Source organism: Salmo salar, chromosome 14, assembly GCF_965601325.2.
Source record: "Salmo salar chromosome 14, fSalSal1, whole genome shotgun sequence".
NCBI classification, from domain to species: Eukaryota; Metazoa; Chordata; class Actinopteri; order Salmoniformes; family Salmonidae; genus Salmo; species Salmo salar.
The window spans coordinates 84,897,103-84,916,919 of record NC_138304.1 but is presented as its reverse complement, the minus strand read 5'-3'; positions in this window follow the sequence as shown (position 1 = coordinate 84,916,919).

The following is a 19,817-nucleotide window of genomic DNA, read 5'->3' as shown; positions in this document are numbered from 1 at the left end:
ATAGATAGAGTAAAAGAGGGGGGAAATATAGGCTAGACAGAGTAAAAGAGGGGGGGAAATATAGATAGAGTAAAAGAGGGGGGAAATATAGGCTAGACAGAGTAAAAGAGGGGGGAAATATAGGCTAGACAGAGTAAAAGAGGGGGGAAATATAGGCTAGATAGAGTAAAAGAGGGGGGAAATATAGGCTAGACAGAGTAAAAGAGGGGGAAATATAGAGAGAGTAAAAGAGGGGGGAAATAGGCTAGACAGAGTAAAAGAGGGGGGAAATATAGGCTAGACAGAGTAAAAGAGGGGGGGAAATATAGATAGAGTAAAAGAGGGGGGAAATATAGGCTAGACAGAGTAAAAGAGGGGGGAAATATAGGCTAGATAGAGTAAAAGAGGGGGGAAATATAGGCTAGACAGAGTAAAAGAGGGGGGAAATATAGATAGAGTAAAAGAGGGGGGAAATATAGGCTAGACAGAGTAAAAGAGGGGGGAAATATAGATAGAGTAAAAGAGGGGGGAAATATAGGCTAGACAGAGTAAAAGAGGGGGGAAATATAGGCTAGATAGAGTAAAAGAGGGGGGAAATATAGGCTAGACAGAGTAAAAGAGGGGGGAAATATAGGCTAGATAGAGTAAAAGAGGGGGGAAATATAGGCTAGACAGAGTAAAAGAGGGGGGAAATATAGGCTAGACAGAGTAAAAGAGGGGGGAAATATAGGCTAGATAGAGTAAAAGAGGGGGGAAATATAGGCTAGACAGAGTAAAAGAGGGGGGAAATATAGGCTAGATAGAGTAAAAGAGGGGGGAAATATAGACAGAGTAAAAGAGGGGGGAATATAGGCTAGATAGAGTAAAAGAGGGGGGAAATATAGGCTAGATAGAGTAAAAGAGGGGGGAAATATAGGCTAGACAGAGTAAAAGAGGGGGGAAATATAGGCTAGACAGAGTAAAAGAGGGGGGAAATATAGGCTAGATAGAGTAAAAGAGGGGGGAAATATAGGCTAGATAGAGTAAAAGAGGGGGGAAATATAGGCTAGACAGAGTAAAAGAGGGGGGAAATATAGGCTAGATAGAGTAAAAGAGGGGGGAAATATAGGCTAGACAGAGTAAAAGAGGGGGGAAATATAGGCTAGATAGAGTAAAAGAGGGGGGAAATATAGGCTAGACAGAGTAAAAGAGGGGGGAAATATAGGCTAGATAGAGTAAAAGAGGGGGGAAATATAGGCTAGACAGAGTAAAAGAGGGGGGGAAATATAGGCTAGACAGAGTAAAAGAGGGGGGAAATATAGATAGAGTAAAAGAGGGGGGAATATAGGCTAGACAGAGTAAAAGAGGGGGGAAATATAGATAGAGTAAAAGAGGGGGGAAATATAGGCTAGACAGAGTAAAAGAGGGGGGAGATATAGGCTAGACAGAGTAAAAGAGGGGGGAATATAGGCTAGATAGAGTAAAAGAGGGGGGAATATAGGCTAGATAGAGTAAAAGAGGGGGGAAATATAGGCTAGACAGAGTAAAAGAGGGGGGAAATATAGGCTAGATAGAGTAAAAGAGGGGGGAAATATAGGCTAGACAGAGTAAAAGAGGGGGGAAATATAGGCTAGATAGAGTAAAAGAGGGGGGAAATATAGGCTAGACAGAGTAAAAGAGGGGGGAAATATAGGCTAGATAGAGTAAAAGAGGGGGGAAATATAGGCTAGACAGAGTAAAAGAGGGGGGAAATATAGGCTAGATAGAGTAAAAGAGGGGGGAAATATAGGCTAGACAGAGTAAAAGAGGGGGGAAATATAGGCTAGACAGAGTAAAAGAGGGGGGAAATATAGGCTAGATAGAGTAAAAGAGGGGGGAAATATAGGCTAGATAGAGTAAAAGAGGGGGGAAATATAGGCTAGACAGAGTAAAAGAGGGGGGAAATATAGGCTAGACAGAGTAAAAGAGGGGGGAAATATAGGCTAGATAGAGTAAAAGAGGGGGGAAATATAGGCTAGATAGAGTAAAAGAGGGGGGAAATATAGGCTAGACAGAGTAAAAGAGGGGGGAAATATAGGCTAGACAGAGTAAAAGAGGGGGGAAATATAGGCTAGACAGAGTAAAAGAGGGGGGAAATATAGGCTAGACAGAGTAAAAGAGGGGGGAAATATAGGCTAGATAGAGTAAAAGAGGGGGGAAATATAGGCTAGACAGAGTAAAAGAGGGGGGGAAATATAGATAGAGTAAAAGAGGGGGGAAATATAGGCTAGACAGAGTAAAAGAGGGGGGAAATATAGGCTAGATAGAGTAAAAGAGGGGGGAAATATAGGCTAGACAGAGTAAAAGAGGGGGGAAATATAGGCTAGACAGAGTAAAAGAGGGGGGAAATATAGGCTAGACAGAGTAAAAGAGGGGGGAAATATAGGCTAGACAGAGTAAAAGAGGGGGGAAATATAGGCTAGACAGAGTAAAAGAGGGGGGAAATATAGATAGAGTAAAAGAGGGGGGAATATAGGCTAGACAGAGTAAAAGAGGGGGGAAATATAGGCTAGATAGAGTAAAAGAGGGGGGAAATATAGGCTAGACAGAGTAAAAGAGGGGGGAAATATAGGCTAGACAGAGTAAAAGAGGGGGGAAATATAGGCTAGACAGAGTAAAAGAGGGGGGAAATATAGGCTAGAAGGTAAAAGAGGGGGGAAATATAGGCTAGACAGAGTAAAAGAGGGGGGAAATATAGATAGAGTAAAAGAGGGGGGAAATATAGGCTAGATAGAGTAAAAGAGGGGGGAAATATAGGCTAGACAGAGTAAAAGAGGGGGGAAATATAGGCTAGACAGAGTAAAAGAGGGGGGAAATATAGGCTAGACAGAGTAAAAGAGGGGGGGAAATAGCTAGATAGAGTAAAAGAGGGGGGAAATATAGGCTAGACAGAGTAAAAGAGGGGGGAAATATAGGCTAGATAGAGTAAAAGAGGGGGGAAATATAGGCTAGACAGAGTAAAAGAGGGGGGAAATATAGGCTAGATAGAGTAAAAGAGGGGGGAAATATAGGCTAGATAGAGTAAAAGAGGGGGGAAATATAGGCTAGATAGAGTAAAAGAGGGGGGAAATATAGGCTAGACAGAGTAAAAGAGGGGGGAAATATAGGCTAGATAGAGTAAAAGAGGGGGGAAATATAGGCTAGACAGAGTAAAAGAGGGGGGAAATATAGGCTAGATAGAGTAAAAGAGGGGGGAAATATAGGCTAGACAGAGTAAAAGAGGGGGAAATATAGGCTAGAAGAGTAAAAGAGGGGGGAAATATAGATAGAGTAAAAGAGGGGGGAAATATAGGCTAGACAGAGTAAAAGAGGGGGGAAATATAGGCTAGATAGAGTAAAAGAGGGGGGAAATATAGGCTAGACAGAGTAAAAGAGGGGGGAAATATAGGCTAGACAGAGTAAAAGAGGGGGGAAATATAGGCTAGACAGAGTAAAAGAGGGGGGGAAATATAGGCTAGATAGAGTAAAAGAGGGGGGAAATATAGGCTAGACAGAGTAAAAGAGGGGGGAAATATAGGCTAGATAGAGTAAAAGAGGGGGGAAATATAGGCTAGACAGAGTAAAAGAGGGGGGAAATATAGGCTAGATAGAGTAAAAGAGGGGGGAAATATAGGCTAGACAGAGTAAAAGAGGGGGGAAATATAGGCTAGACAGAGTAAAAGAGGGGGGAAATATAGGCTAGACAGAGTAAAAGAGGGGGGAAATATAGGCTAGACAGAGTAAAAGAGGGGGGGAAATATAGATAGAGTAAAAGAGGGGGGAAATATAGGCTAGACAGAGTAAAAGAGGGGGGAAATATAGGATAGAGTAAAAGAGGGGGGAAATATAGGCTAGACAGAGTAAAAGAGGGGGGAAATATAGGCTAGATAGAGTAAAAGAGGGGGGAAATATAGGCTAGACAGAGTAAAAGAGGGGGGAAATATAGGCTAGACAGAGTAAAAGAGGGGGGAAATATAGGCTAGACAGAGTAAAAGAGGGGGGAAATATAGGCTAGACAGAGTAAAAGAGGGGGGAAATATAGGCTAGATAGAGTAAAAGAGGGGGGAAATATAGGCTAGACAGAGTAAAAGAGGGGGGAAATATAGATAGAGTAAAAGAGGGGGGAAATATAGGCTAGACAGAGTAAAAGAGGGGGGAAATATAGGCTAGATAGAGTAAAAGAGGGGGGAAATATAGGCTAGACAGAGTAAAAGAGGGGGGAAATATAGGCTAGACAGAGTAAAAGAGGGGGGAAATATAGGCTAGATAGAGTAAAAGAGGGGGGAAATATAGGCTAGACAGAGTAAAAGAGGGGGGAAATATAGGCTAGACAGAGTAAAAGAGGGGGGAGATATAGGCTAGACAGAGTAAAAGAGGGGGGAAATATAGGCTAGACAGAGTAAAAGAGGGGGGGAAATATAGATAGAGTAAAAGAGGGGGGAAATATAGATAGAGTAAAAGAGGGGGGAAATATAGATAGAGTAAAAGAGGGGGGAATTAAAGGCTAGATAAAGTAAAGGGGGGGAAATATAGGCTAGACAGAGTAAAAGAGGGGGGAAATATAGGCTAGACAGAGTAAAAGAGGGGGGAAATATAGGCTAGACAGAGTAAAAGAGGGGGGGAAATATAGATAGAGTAAAAGAGGGGGGAAATATAGGCTAGACAGAGTAAAAGAGGGGGGAAATATAGGCTAGATAGAGTAAAAGAGGGGGGAAATATAGGCTAGACAGAGTAAAAGAGGGGGGAAATATAGGCTAGATAGAGTAAAAGAGGGGGGAAATATAGGCTAGACAGAGTAAAAGAGGGGGGAAATATAGGCTAGACAGAGTAAAAGAGGGGGGAAATATAGGCTAGACAGAGTAAAAGAGGGGGGAAATATAGATAGAGTAAAAGAGGGGGGAAATATAGGCTAGACAGAGTAAAAGAGGGGGGAATATAGTAGATAGAGTAAAAGAGGGGGGAAATATAGGCTAGACAGAGTAAAAGAGGGGGGAAATATAGGCTAGATAGAGTAAAAGAGGGGGGAAATATAGGCTAGACAGAGTAAAAGAGGGGGGAAATATAGGCTAGATAGAGTAAAAGAGGGGGGAAATATAGGCTAGACAGAGTAAAAGAGGGGGGAAATATAGGCTAGATAGAGTAAAAGAGGGGGGAAATATAGGCTAGATAGAGTAAAAGAGGGGGGAAATATAGATAGAGTAAAAGAGGGGGGAAATACTAGACAGAGTAAAAGAGGGGGGAAATATAGATAGAGTAAAAGAGGGGGGAAATATAGGCTAGACAGAGTAAAAGAGGGGGGAAATATAGGCTAGACAGAGTAAAAGAGGGGGGAAATATAGGCTAGACAGAGTAAAAGAGGGGGGAAATATAGTAGAGTAAAAGGGGGGGAAATATAGGCTAGACAGAGTAAAAGAGGGGGGGAAATATAGGCTAGATAGAGTAAAAGAGGGGGGAAATATAGGCTAGACAGAGTAAAAGAGGGGGGAAATATAGGCTAGATAGAGTAAAAGAGGGGGGAAATATAGGCTAGACAGAGTAAAAGAGGGGGGAAATATAGGCTAGATAGAGTAAAAGAGGGGGGAAATATAGGCTAGACAGAGTAAAAGAGGGGGGAAATATAGGCTAGATAGAGTAAAAGAGGGGGGAAATATAGGCTAGACAGAGTAAAAGAGGGGGGAAATATAGGCTAGATAGAGTAAAAGAGGGGGGAAATATAGGCTAGACAGAGTAAAAGAGGGGGGAAATATAGGCTAGACAGAGTAAAAGAGGGGGGAAATATAGGCTAGATAGAGTAAAAGAGGGGGGAAATATAGGCTAGATAGAGTAAAAGAGGGGGGAAATATAGGCTAGATAGAGTAAAAGAGGGGGGAAATATAGGCTAGACAGAGTAAAAGAGGGGGGAAATATAGGCTAGACAGAGTAAAAGAGGGGGGAAATATAGGCTAGACAGAGTAAAAGAGGGGGGAAATATAGGCTAGACAGAGTAAAAGAGGGGGGAAATATAGGCTAGACAGAGTAAAAGAGGGGGGGAAATATAGATAGAGTAAAAGAGGGGGGAAATATAGGCTAGACAGAGTAAAAGAGGGGGGAAATATAGATAGAGTAAAAGAGGGGGGAAATATAGGCTAGACAGAGTAAAAGAGGGGGGAAATATAGGCTAGACAGAGTAAAAGAGGGGGGAAATATAGGCTAGACAGAGTAAAAGAGGGGGGAAATATAGGCTAGACAGAGTAAAAGAGGGGGGAAATATAGGCTAGACAGAGTAAAAGAGGGGGGGAAATATAGATAGAGTAAAAGAGGGGGGAATATAGGCTAGACAGAGTAAAAGAGGGGGGAAATATAGGCTAGATAGAGTAAAAGAGGGGGGAAATATAGGCTAGACAGAGTAAAAGAGGGGGGAAATATAGGCTAGATAGAGTAAAAGAGGGGGGAAATATAGGCTAGACAGAGTAAAAGAGGGGGGAAATATAGGCTAGATAGAGTAAAAGAGGGGGGAAATATAGGCTAGACAGAGTAAAAGAGGGGGGAAATATAGGCTAGACAGAGTAAAAGAGGGGGGAAATATAGGCTAGACAGAGTAAAAGAGGGGGGAAATATAGATAGAGTAAAAGAGGGGGGAAATATAGGCTAGACAGAGTAAAAGAGGGGGGAAATATAGGCTAGATAGAGTAAAAGAGGGGGGAAATATAGGCTAGATAGAGTAAAAGAGGGGGGAAATATAGGCTAGACAGAGTAAAAGAGGGGGGAAATATAGGCTAGACAGAGTAAAAGAGGGGGGAAATATAGGCTAGACAGAGTAAAAGAGGGGGGAAATATAGGCTAGATAGAGTAAAAGAGGGGGGAAATATAGGCTAGATAGAGTAAAAGAGGGGGGAAATATAGGCTAGACAGAGTAAAAGAGGGGGGAAATATAGGCTAGATAGAGTAAAAGAGGGGGGAAATATAGGCTAGACAGAGTAAAAGAGGGGGGAAATATAGGCTAGATAGAGTAAAAGAGGGGGGAAATATAGGCTAGACAGAGTAAAAGAGGGGGGAAATATAGGCTAGATAGAGTAAAAGAGGGGGGAAATATAGGCTAGATAGAGTAAAAGAGGGGGGAAATATAGGCTAGACAGAGTAAAAGAGGGGGGAAATATAGGCTAGATAGAGTAAAAGAGGGGGGAAATATAGGCTAGACAGAGTAAAAGAGGGGGGAAATATAGGCTAGATAGAGTAAAAGAGGGGGGAAATATAGGCTAGACAGAGTAAAAGAGGGGGGAAATATAGGCTAGATAGAGTAAAAGAGGGGGGAAATATAGGCTAGACAGAGTAAAAGAGGGGGGAAATATAGGCTAGATAGAGTAAAAGAGGGGGGAAATATAGGCTAGACAGAGTAAAAGAGGGGGGAAATATAGGCTAGATAGAGTAAAAGAGGGGGGAAATATAGGCTAGACAGAGTAAAAGAGGGGGGAAATATAGGCTAGACAGAGTAAAAGAGGGGGGAAATATAGGCTAGATAGAGTAAAAGAGGGGGGAAATATAGGCTAGACAGAGTAAAAGAGGGGGGAAATATAGGCTAGACAGAGTAAAAGAGGGGGGAAATATAGGCTAGACAGAGTAAAAGAGGGGGGAAATATAGGCTAGATAGAGTAAAAGAGGGGGGAAATATAGGCTAGACAGAGTAAAAGAGGGGGGAAATATAGGCTAGATAGAGTAAAAGAGGGGGGAAATATAGGCTAGATAGAGTAAAGAGGGGGAAATATAGGCTAGACAGAGTAAAAGAGGGGGGAAATATAGGCTAGACAGAGTAAAAGAGGGGGGAAATATAGGCTAGACAGAGTAAAAGAGGGGGGAAATATAGATAGAGTAAAAGAGGGGGGAAATATAGGCTAGACAGAGTAAAAGAGGGGGGAAATATAGATAGAGTAAAAGAGGGGGGAAATATAGGCTAGACAGAGTAAAAGAGGGGGGAAATATAGATAGAGTAAAGAGGGGGGAATTAGGCTAGATAAGTAAAAGAGGGGGGAAATATAGGCTAGACAGAGTAAAAGAGGGGGGAAATATAGGCTAGACAGAGTAAAAGAGGGGGGAAATATAGGCTAGACAGAGTAAAAGAGGGGGGAAATATAGATAGAGTAAAAGAGGGGGGAAATATAGGCTAGACAGAGTAAAAGAGGGGGGAAATATAGATAGAGTAAAAGAGGGGGGAAATATAGGCTAGACAGAGTAAAAGAGGGGGGAAATATAGGCTAGACAGAGTAAAAGAGGGGGGAAATATAGGCTAGATAGAGTAAAAGAGGGGGGAAATATAGGCTAGACAGAGTAAAAGAGGGGGGAAATATAGGCTAGATAGAGTAAAAGAGGGGGGAAATATAGGCTAGACAGAGTAAAAGAGGGGGGAAATATAGGCTAGACAGAGTAAAAGAGGGGGGAAATATAGGCTAGATAGAGTAAAAGAGGGGGGAAATATAGGCTAGACAGAGTAAAAGAGGGGGGAAATATAGGCTAGATAGAGTAAAAGAGGGGGGAAATATAGGCTAGATAGAGTAAAAGAGGGGGGAAATATAGGCTAGATAGAGTAAAAGAGGGGGGAAATATAGGCTAGATAGAGTAAAAGAGGGGGGAAATATAGGCTAGACAGAGTAAAAGAGGGGGGAAATATAGGCTAGATAGAGTAAAAGAGGGGGGAAATATAGGCTAGATAGAGTAAAAGAGGGGGGAAATATAGGCTAGACAGAGTAAAAGAGGGGGGAAATATAGGCTAGATAGAGTAAAAGAGGGGGGAAATATAGGCTAGACAGAGTAAAAGAGGGGGGAAATATAGATAGAGTAAAAGAGGGGGAAATATAGGCTAGACAGAGTAAAAGAGGGGGGAAATATAGGCTAGACAGAGTAAAAGAGGGGGGGAATATAGGCTAGATAGAGTAAAAGAGGGGGGAAATATAGGCTAGACAGAGTAAAAGAGGGGGGAAATATAGGCTAGACAGAGTAAAAGAGGGGGGAAATATAGGCTAGACAGAGTAAAAGAGGGGGGGAAATATAGATAGAGTAAAAGAGGGGGGAAATATAGGCTAGACAGAGTAAAAGAGGGGGGAAATATAGGCTAGATAGAGTAAAAGAGGGGGGAAATATAGGCTAGACAGAGTAAAAGAGGGGGGAAATATAGGCTAGACAGAGTAAAAGAGGGGGGAAATATAGGCTAGACAGAGTAAAAGAGGGGGGAAATATAGGCTAGACAGAGTAAAAGAGGGGGGAAATATAGGCTAGATAGAGTAAAAGAGGGGGGAAATATAGGCTAGACAGAGTAAAAGAGGGGGGAAATATAGGCTAGATAGAGTAAAAGAGGGGGGAAATATAGGCTAGACAGAGTAAAAGAGGGGGGAAATATAGGCTAGACAGAGTAAAAGAGGGGGGAAATATAGGCTAGACAGAGTAAAAGAGGGGGGAAATATAGGCTAGACAGAGTAAAAGAGGGGGGAAATATAGGCTAGATAGAGTAAAAGAGGGGGGAAATATAGGCTAGACAGAGTAAAAGAGGGGGGAAATATAGATAGAGTAAAAGAGGGGGGAAATATAGGCTAGACAGAGTAAAAGAGGGGGGAATATAGGCTAGATAGAGTAAAAGAGGGGGGAAATATAGGCTAGACAGAGTAAAAGAGGGGGGAAATATAGGCTAGACAGAGTAAAAGAGGGGGGAAATATAGGCTAGATAGAGTAAAAGAGGGGGGAAATATAGGCTAGATAGAGTAAAAGAGGGGGGAAATATAGGCTAGACAGAGTAAAAGAGGGGGGAAATATAGGCTAGATAGAGTAAAAGAGGGGGGAAATATAGGCTAGACAGAGTAAAAGAGGGGGAAATATAGGCTAGACAGAGTAAAAGAGGGGGGAAATATAGGCTAGACAGAGTAAAAGAGGGGGGAAATATAGGCTAGACAGAGTAAAAGAGGGGGGAAATATAGATAGAGTAAAAGAGGGGGGAATATAGGCTAGACAGAGTAAAAGAGGGGGGAAATATAGATAGAGTAAAAGAGGGGGGAATATAGGCTAGACAGAGTAAAAGAGGGGGGAAATATAGGCTAGATAGAGTAAAAGAGGGGGGAAATATAGGCTAGACAGAGTAAAAGAGGGGGGAAATATAGGCTAGATAGAGTAAAAGAGGGGGGGAATATAGCTAGATAGAGTAAAAGAGGGGGGAAATATAGGCTAGACAGAGTAAAAGAGGGGGGAAATATAGGCTAGATAGAGTAAAAGAGGGGGGAAATATAGGCTAGACAGAGTAAAAGAGGGGGGAAATATAGGCTAGATAGAGTAAAAGAGGGGGGGAAATATAGGCTAGACAGAGTAAAAGAGGGGGGAAATATAGATAGAGTAAAAGAGGGGGGAAATATAGGCTAGATAGAGTAAAAGAGGGGGGCGATATAGGCTAGACAGAGTAAAAGAGGGGGGATATATAGGCTAGATAGAGTAAAAGAGGGGGGGAATATAGCCTAGATAGAGTAAAAGAGGGGGGGAAATATAGGCTAGATAGAGTAAAAGAGGGGGGGAAATATAGGCTAGATAGAGTAAAAGAGGGGGGAAATATAGGCTAGATAGAGTAGAAGAGGGGGAAATATAGGCTAGACAGAGTAAAAGAGGGGGGAAATATAGGCTAGATAGAGTAAAAGAGGGGGGCGATATAGGCTAGACAGAGTAAAAGAGGGGGGAAATATAGGCTAGATAGAGTAAAAGAGGGGGGTGATATAGGCTAGACAGAGTAAAAGAGGGGGGAAATATAGGCTAGATAGAGTAAAAGGGGGGAAGTATAGGCTAGACAGAGTAAAAGAGGGGGGGAAATATAGGCTAGATAGAGTAAAAGAGGGGGGAAATATAGATAGAGTAAAAGAGGGGGGAAATATAGGCTAGACAGAGTAAAAGAGGGGGGAAATATAGGCTAGATAGAGTAAAAGAGGGGGGAAATATAGGCTAGACAGAGTAGAAGAGGGGGAAATATAGGCTAGACAGAGTAAAAGAGGGGGGAAATATAGGCTAGACAGAGTAAAAGAGGGGGGAAATATAGGCTAGACAGAGTAAAAGAGGGGGGAAATATAGGCTAGATAGAGTAAAAGAGGGGGGGAAATATAGGCTAGATAGAGTAAAAGAGGGGGGAAATATAGGCTAGATAGAGTAAAAGAGGGGGGAAATATAGGCTAGATAGAGTAAAAGAGGGGGGAAATATAGGCTAGACAGAGTAAAAGAGGGGGGAAATATAGGCTAGACAGAGTAAAAGAGGGGGGGAAATATAGATAGGGTAAAAGAGGGGGGAAATATAGGCTAGACAGAGTAAAAGAGGGGGGGAAATATAGATAGAGTAAAAGAGGGGGGAGATATAGGCTAGACAGAGTAAAAGAGGGGGGAATATAGGCTAGATAGAGTAAAAGAGGGGGGAAATATAGGCTAGACAGAGTAAAAGAGGGGGGAAATATAGATAGAGTAAAAGAGGGGGGAAATATAGATAGAGTAAAAGAGGGGGGAAATAAGGCTAGATAGAGTAAAAGAGGGGGGAAATATAGGCTAGACAGAGTAAAAGAGGGGGGAAATATAGGCTAGACAGAGTAAAAGAGGGGGGAAATATAGGCTAGACAGAGTAAAAGAGGGGGAAAATATAGGCTAGACAGAGTAAAAGAGGGGGGGATATATAGATAGAGTAAAAGAGGGGGGAAATATAGGCTAGACAGAGTAAAAGAGGGGGGGAAATATAGATAGAGTAAAAGAGGGGGGAAATATAGGCTAGACAGAGTAAAAGAGGGGAGAAATATAGGCTAGATAGAGTAAAAGAGGGTGGGAAATATAGGCTAGACAGAGTAAAAGAGGGGGGAAATATAGGCTAGATAGAGTAAAAGAGGGGGGAAATATAGGCTAGACAGAGTAAAAGAGGGGGGAAATATAGGCTAGACAGAGTAAAAGAGGGGGGAATATAGGCTAGACAGAGTAAAAGAGGGGGGAAATATAGGCTAGACAGAGTAAAAGAGGGGGGGAAATAGTAGATAGAGTAAAAGAGGGGGGAAATATAGGCTAGATAGAGTAAAAGAGGGGGAAATATAGGCTAGATAGAGTAAAAGAGGGGGGAATATAGGCTAGAAGAGTAAAAGAGGGGGGAAATATAGGCTAGATAGAGTAAAAGAGGGGGGAAATATAGGCTAGACAGAGTAAAAGAGGGGGGAAATATAGGCTAGACAGAGTAAAAGAGGGGGGAAATATAGGCTAGACAGAGTAAAAGAGGGGGGAAATATAGGCTAGACAGAGTAAAAGAGGGGGGGAAATATAGATAGAGTAAAAGAGGGGGGAAATATAGGCTAGATAGAGTAAAAGAGGGGGGAAATATAGGCTAGACAGAGTAAAAGAGGGGGGAAATATAGGTAGAGTAAAAGAGGGGGGAAATATAGGCTAGACAGAGTAAAAGAGGGGGGAAATATAGATAGAGTAAAAGAGGGGGGAAATATAGGCTAGACAGAGTAAAAGAGGGGGGAAATATAGGCTAGATAGAGTAAAAGAGGGGGGAAATATAGGCTAGACAGAGTAAAAGAGGGGGGAAATATAGGCTAGACAGAGTAAAAGAGGGGGGAAATATAGGCTAGACAGAGTAAAAGAGGGGGGAAATATAGGCTAGACAGAGTAAAAGAGGGGGGAAATATAGGCTAGATAGAGTAAAAGAGGGGGGAAATAGGCTAGACAGAGTAAAAGAGGGGGGAAATATAGGCTAGAGTAAAAGAGGGGGGAATATAGAAGAGTAAAAGAGGGGGGAATATAGGCTAGATAGAGTAAAAGAGGGGGGAATATAGGCTAGATAGAGTAAAAGAGGGGGGAAATATAGGCTAGACAGAGTAAAAGAGGGGGAAATATAGGCTAGACAGAGTAAAAGAGGGGGGAAATATAGGCTAGACAGAGTAAAAGAGGGGGGAAATATAGGCTAGACAGAGTAAAAGAGGGGGGGAAATATAGATAGAGTAAAGAGGGGGAAATATAGATAGAGTAAAAGAGGGGGAAATATAGTAGATAGAGTAAAAGAGGGGGGAAATATAGGCTAGACAGAGTAAAAGAGGGGGGAAATATAGGCTAGACAGAGTAAAAGAGGGGGGAAATATAGGCTAGACAGAGTAAAAGAGGGGGGGAAATATAGATAGAGTAAAAGAGGGGGGAAATACTAGACAGAGTAAAGAGGGGGGAAATATAGGCTAGACAGAGTAAAAGAGGGGGGAAATATAGGCTAGATAGAGTAAAAGAGGGGGGAAATATAGATAGAGTAAAAGAGGGGGGAAATATAGGCTAGACAGAGTAAAAGAGGGGGGAAATATAGGCTAGACAGAGTAAAAGAGGGGGGAAATATAGGCTAGACAGAGTAAAAGAGGGGGGAAATATAGGCTAGACAGAGTAAAAGAGGGGGGAAATATAGGCTAGATAGAGTAAAAGAGGGGGGGAATATAGGCTAGATAGAGTAAAAGAGGGGGGAAATATAGGCTAGACAGAGTAAAAGAGGGGGGAAATATAGGCTAGATAGAGTAAAAGAGGGGGGAAATATAGGCTAGACAGAGTAAAAGAGGGGGGAATATAGTAGAGTAAAAGGGGGGAAATATAGGCTAGACAGAGTAAAAGAGGGGGGAAATATAGATAGAGTAAAAGAGGGGGGAAATATAGGCTAGACAGAGTAAAAGAGGGGGGAAATATAGATAGAGTAAAAGAGGGGGGAAATATAGACAGAGTAAAGAGGGGGGAAATATAGATAGAGTAAAAGAGGGGGGAAATATAGGCTAGATAGAGTAAAAGAGGGGGGAAATATAGGCTAGACAGAGTAAAAGAGGGGGGAAATATAGGCTAGATAGAGTAAAAGAGGGGGGAAATATAGGCTAGACAGAGTAAAAGAGGGGGGAAATATAGGCTAGACAGAGTAAAAGAGGGGGGAAATATAGGCTAGATAGAGTAAAAGAGGGGGGGAAATATAGATAGAGTAAAAGAGGGGGGAAATATAGGCTAGACAGAGTAAAAGAGGGGGGAAATATAGGCTAGATAGAGTAAAAGAGGGGGGAAATATAGGCTAGACATAGAGTAAAAGAGGGGGGAAATATAGATAGAGTAAAAGAGGGGGGAAATATAGGCTAGACAGAGTAAAAGAGGGGGGAAATATAGCTAGACGTAAAAGAGGGGGGACAGAGTAAAAGAGGGGGGAAATATAGGCTAGACAGAGTAAAAGAGGGGGGAAATATAGGCTAGACAGAGTAAAAGAGGGGGGAAATATAGGCTAGACAGAGTAAAAGAGGGGGGGAAATATAGATAGAGTAAAAGAGGGGGGAAATATAGGCTAGACAGAGTAAAAGAGGGGGGAAATATAGGCTAGATAGAGTAAAAGAGGGGGGAAATATAGGCTAGACAGAGTAAAAGAGGGGGGAAATATAGGCTAGACAGAGTAAAAGAGGGGGGAAATATAGGCTAGACAGAGTAAAAGAGGGGGGAAATATAGGCTAGACAGAGTAAAAGAGGGGGGAAATATAGATAGAGTAAAAGAGGGGGGAAATATAGGCTAGACAGAGTAAAAGAGGGGGGAAATATAGGCTAGATAGAGTAAAAGAGGGGGGAAATATAGGCTAGATAGAGTAAAAGAGGGGGGAAATATAGGCTAGATAGAGTAAAAGAGGGGGGAAATATAGGCTAGACAGAGTAAAAGAGGGGGGAAATATAGGCTAGACAGAGTAAAAGAGGGGGGAAATATAGGCTAGACAGAGTAAAAGAGGGGGGGAAATATAGATAGAGTAAAAGAGGGGGGAATAAGTAGAGTAAAAGAGGGGGAAATAAGACAGAGTAAAAGAGGGGGGAAAATAGGCTAGATAGAGTAAAAGAGGGGGGAAATATAGGCTAGACAGAGTAAAAGAGGGGGGAAATATAGGCTAGATAGAGTAAAAGAGGGGGGAAATATAGGCTAGACAGAGTAAAAGAGGGGGGAAATATAGGCTAGATAGAGTAAAAGAGGGGGGAAATATAGGCTAGACAGAGTAAAAGAGGGGGGAAATATAGGCTAGACAGAGTAAAAGAGGGGGGAAATATAGGCTAGACAGAGTAAAAGAGGGGGGAAATATAGGCTAGACAGAGTAAAAGAGGGGGGGAAATATAGATAGAGTAAAAGAGGGGGGAAATATAGGCTAGACAGAGTAAAAGAGGGGGGAAATATAGGCTAGATAGAGTAAAAGAGGGGGGAAATATAGGCTAGATAGAGTAAAAGAGGGGGGAAATATAGGCTAGACAGAGTAAAAGAGGGGGGAAATATAGGCTAGACAGAGTAAAAGAGGGGGGAAATATAGGCTAGATAGAGTAAAAGAGGGGGGAAATATAGGCTAGACAGAGTAAAAGAGGGGGGAAATATAGATAGAGTAAAAGAGGGGGGAAATATAGGCTAGATAGAGTAAAAGAGGGGGGAAATATAGGCTAGATAGAGTAAAAGAGGGGGGAAATATAGGCTAGATAGAGTAAAAGAGGGGGGAAATATAGGCTAGACAGAGTAAAAGAGGGGGGAAATATAGGCTAGATAGAGTAAAAGAGGGGGGAAATATAGGCTAGATAGAGTAAAAGAGGGGGGAAATATAGGCTAGACAGAGTAAAAGAGGGGGGAAATATAGGCTAGATAGAGTAAAAGAGGGGGGAAATATAGGCTAGACAGAGTAAAAGAGGGGGGAAATATAGGCTAGATAGAGTAAAAGAGGGGGGAAATATAGGCTAGACAGAGTAAAAGAGGGGGGAAATATAGGCTAGACAGAGTAAAAGAGGGGGGAAATATAGGCTAGACAGAGTAAAAGAGGGGGGAAATATAGGCTAGACAGAGTAAAAGAGGGGGGAAATATAGGCTAGACAGAGTAAAAGAGGGGGGAATATAGGCTAGACAGAGTAAAAGAGGGGGGAAATATAGGCTAGACAGAGTAAAAGAGGGGGGAAATATAGGCTAGATAGAGTGAAAGAGGGGGGGAAATATAGGCTAGATAGAGTAAAAGAGGGGGGGAAATATTGGCTAGATAGAGTAAAAGAGGGGGAAAATATAGGCTAGATAGAGTAGAAGAGGGGGAAATATAGGCTAGACAGAGTAAAAGAGGGGGGAAATATAGGCTAGACAGAGTAAAAGAGGGGGGAAATATAGGCTAGACAGAGTAAAAGAGGGGGGAAATATAGGCTAGACAGAGTAAAAGAGGGGGGAAATATAGGCTAGACAGAGTAAAAGAGGGGGGAAATATAGGCTAGACAGAGTAAAAGAGGGGGGAAATAGGCTAGACAGAGTAAAAGAGGGGGGGAAATATAGATAGAGTAAAAGAGGGGGGAGATATAGGCTAGACAGAGTAAAAGAGGGGGGAAATATAGATAGAGTCAAAGAGGGGGGAATTAAAGGCTAGATAATAGGTAAAAGAGGGGGGAAATATAGGCTAGAAGAGTAAAAGAGGGGGGAAATATAGGCTAGACAGAGTAAAAGAGGGGGAAATATAGGCTAGACAGAGTAAAAGAGGGGGGAAATATAGGCTAGACAGAGTAAAAGAGGGGGGAAATATAGGCTAGACAGAGTAAAAGAGGGGGGGAAATATAGATAGAGTAAAAGAGGGGGGAAATATAGGCTAGACAGAGTAAAAGAGGGGGGAAATATAGATAGAGTAAAAGAGGGGGGAAATATAGGCTAGACAGAGTAAAAGAGGGGGGAAATATAGGCTAGATAGAGTAAAAGAGGGGGGAAATATAGGCTAGACAGAGTAAAAGAGGGGGGAAATATAGGCTAGATAGAGTAAAAGAGGGGGGAAATATAGGCTAGACAGAGTAAAAGAGGGGGGAAATATAGGCTAGATAGAGTAAAAGAGGGGGGAAATATAGGCTAGACAGAGTAAAAGAGGGGGGAAATATAGGCTAGATAGAGTAAAAGAGGGGGGAAATATAGGCTAGATAGAGTAAAAGAGGGGGGGATATAGGCTAGACAGAGTAAAAGAGGGGGGAAATATAGGCTAGACAGAGTAAAAGAGGGGGGAAATATAGATAGAGTAAAAGAGGGGGGAAATATAGGCTAGACAGAGTAAAAGAGGGGGGAAATATAGGCTAGATAGAGTAAAAGAGGGGGGAAATATAGGCTAGACAGAGTAAAAGAGGGGGGAAATATAGGCTAGACAGAGTAAAAGAGGGGGGGAAATATAGATAGAGTAAAAGAGGGGGGAAATATAGATAGAGTAAAAGAGGGGGGAAATATAGATAGAGTAAAAGAGGGGGGAATTAAAGGCTAGATAAAGTAAAAGAGGGGGGAAATATAGGCTAGACAGAGTAAAAGAGGGGGGAAATATAGGCTAGACAGAGTAAAAGAGGGGGGAAATATAGGCTAGACAGAGTAAAAGAGGGGGGAAATATAGGCTAGACAGAGTAAAAGAGGGGGGAAATATAGGCTAGAGTAAAAGAGGGGGGAAATATAGAAGAGTAAAAGAGGGGGGAAATATAGGCTAGACAGAGTAAAAGAGGGGGGAAATATAGGCTAGACAGAGTAAAAGAGGGGGGAAATATAGGCTAGACAGAGTAAAAGAGGGGGGGAAATATAGATAGAGTAAAAGAGGGGGGAAATATAGGCTAGACAGAGTAAAAGAGGGGGGAAATATAGGCTAGATAGAGTAAAAGAGGGGGGAAATATAGGCTAGACAGAGTAAAAGAGGGGGGAAATATAGGCTAGATAGAGTAAAAGAGGGGGGAAATATAGGCTAGATAGAGTAAAAGAGGGGGGAAATATAGGCTAGATAGAGTAAAAGAGGGGGGAAATATAGGCTAGATAGAGTAAAAGAGGGGGGGAAATATAGGCTAGATAGAGTAAAAGAGGGGGGAAATATAGGCTAGACAGAGTAAAAGAGGGGGAAATATAGGCTAGACAGAGTAAAAGAGGGGGGAAATATAGGCTAGACAGAGTAAAAGAGGGGGGAAATATAGGCTAGACAGAGTAAAAGAGGGGGGGAATATAGGCTAGATAGAGTAAAAGAGGGGGGAAATATAGGCTAGATAGAGTAAAAGAGGGGGGAAATATAGGCTAGATAGAGTAAAAGAGGGGGGAATATAGGCTAGATAGAGTAAAAGAGGGGGGAAATATAGGCTAGACAGAGTAAAAGAGGGGGGAAATATAGGCTAGACAGAGTAAAAGAGGGGGAAATATAGGCTAGATAGAGTAAAAGAGGGGGGAAATATAGGCTAGACAGAGTAAAAGAGGGGGGAAATATAGGCTAGATAGAGTAAAAGAGGGGGGAAATATAGGCTAGATAGAGTAAAAGAGGGGGGAAATATAGGCTAGACAGAGTAAAAGAGGGGGGAAATATAGGCTAGATAGAGTAAAAGAGGGGGGAAATATAGGCTAGACAGAGTAAAAGAGGGGGGAAATATAGGCTAGATAGAGTAAAAGAGGGGGGAAATATAGGCTAGACAGAGTAAAAGAGGGGGGAAATATAGGCTAGATAGAGTAAAAGAGGGGGGAAATATAGGCTAGACAGAGTAAAAGAGGGGGGAAATATAGGCTAGATAGAGTAAAAGAGGGGGGAAATATAGGCTAGACAGAGTAAAAGAGGGGGGAAATATAGGCTAGACAGAGTAAAAGAGGGGGGAAATATAGGCTAGACAGAGTAAAAGAGGGGGGAAATATAGGCTAGACAGAGTAAAAGAGGGGGGAAATATAGATAGAGTAAAAGAGGGGGGAAATATAGATAGAGTAAAAGAGGGGGGAAATATAGATAGAGTAAAAGAGGGGGGAAAATAGATAAGTAAAGGGGGGGAAATATAGGCTAGACAGAGTAAAAGAGGGGGGAAATATAGGCTAGACAGAGTAAAAGAGGGGGGAAATATAGGCTAGACAGAGTAAAAGAGGGGGGAAATATAGAAGAGTAAAAGAGGGGGGAAATATAGGCTAGACAGAGTAAAAGAGGGGGGAAATATAGGCTAGACAGAGTAAAAGAGGGGGGAAATATAGGCTAGACAGAGTAAAAGAGGGGGGAAATATAGGCTAGATAGAGTAAAAGAGGGGGGAAATATAGGCTAGACAGAGTAAAAGAGGGGGGAAATATAGATAGAGTAAAAGAGGGGGGAAATATAGGCTAGATAGAGTAAAAGAGGGGGGAATATAGGCTAGACAGAGTAAAAGAGGGGGGAAATATAGGCTAGACAGAGTAAAAGAGGGGGGAAATATAGGCTAGACTAGAGGTAAAAGAGGGGGGGAAATATAGGCTAGACAGAGTAAAAGAGGGGGGGAAATATAGATAGAGTAAAAGAGGGGGGAAATATAGGCTAGACAGAGTAAAAGAGGGGGGAAATATAGATAGAGTAAAAGAGGGGGGAAATATAGGCTAGACAGAGTAAAAGAGGGGGGAAATATAGGCTAGACAGAGTAAAAGAGGGGGGAAATATAGGCTAGACAGAGTAAAAGAGGGGGGAAATATAGGCTAGACAGAGTAAAAGAGGGGGGAAATATAGGCTAGATAGAGTAAAAGAGGGGGGAAATATAGGCTAGACAGAGTAAAAGAGGGGGGAAATATAGGCTAGACAGAGTAAAAGAGGGGGGAAATATAGGCTAGACAGAGTAAAAGAGGGGGGAAATATAGGCTAGACAGAGTAAAAGAGGGGGGGAATATAGAAGAGTAAAAGAGGGGGGAAATATAGGCTAGACAGAGTAAAAGAGGGGGGGAAATATAGATAGAGTAAAAGAGGGGGGAAATATAGACAGAGTAAAAGAGGGGGGAAATATAGATAGAGTAAAAGAGGGGGGAATTAAAGGCTAGATAAAGTAAAAGAGGGGGGAAATATAGGCTAGACAGAGTAAAAGAGGGGGGGGAAATATAGGCTAGACAGAGTAAAAG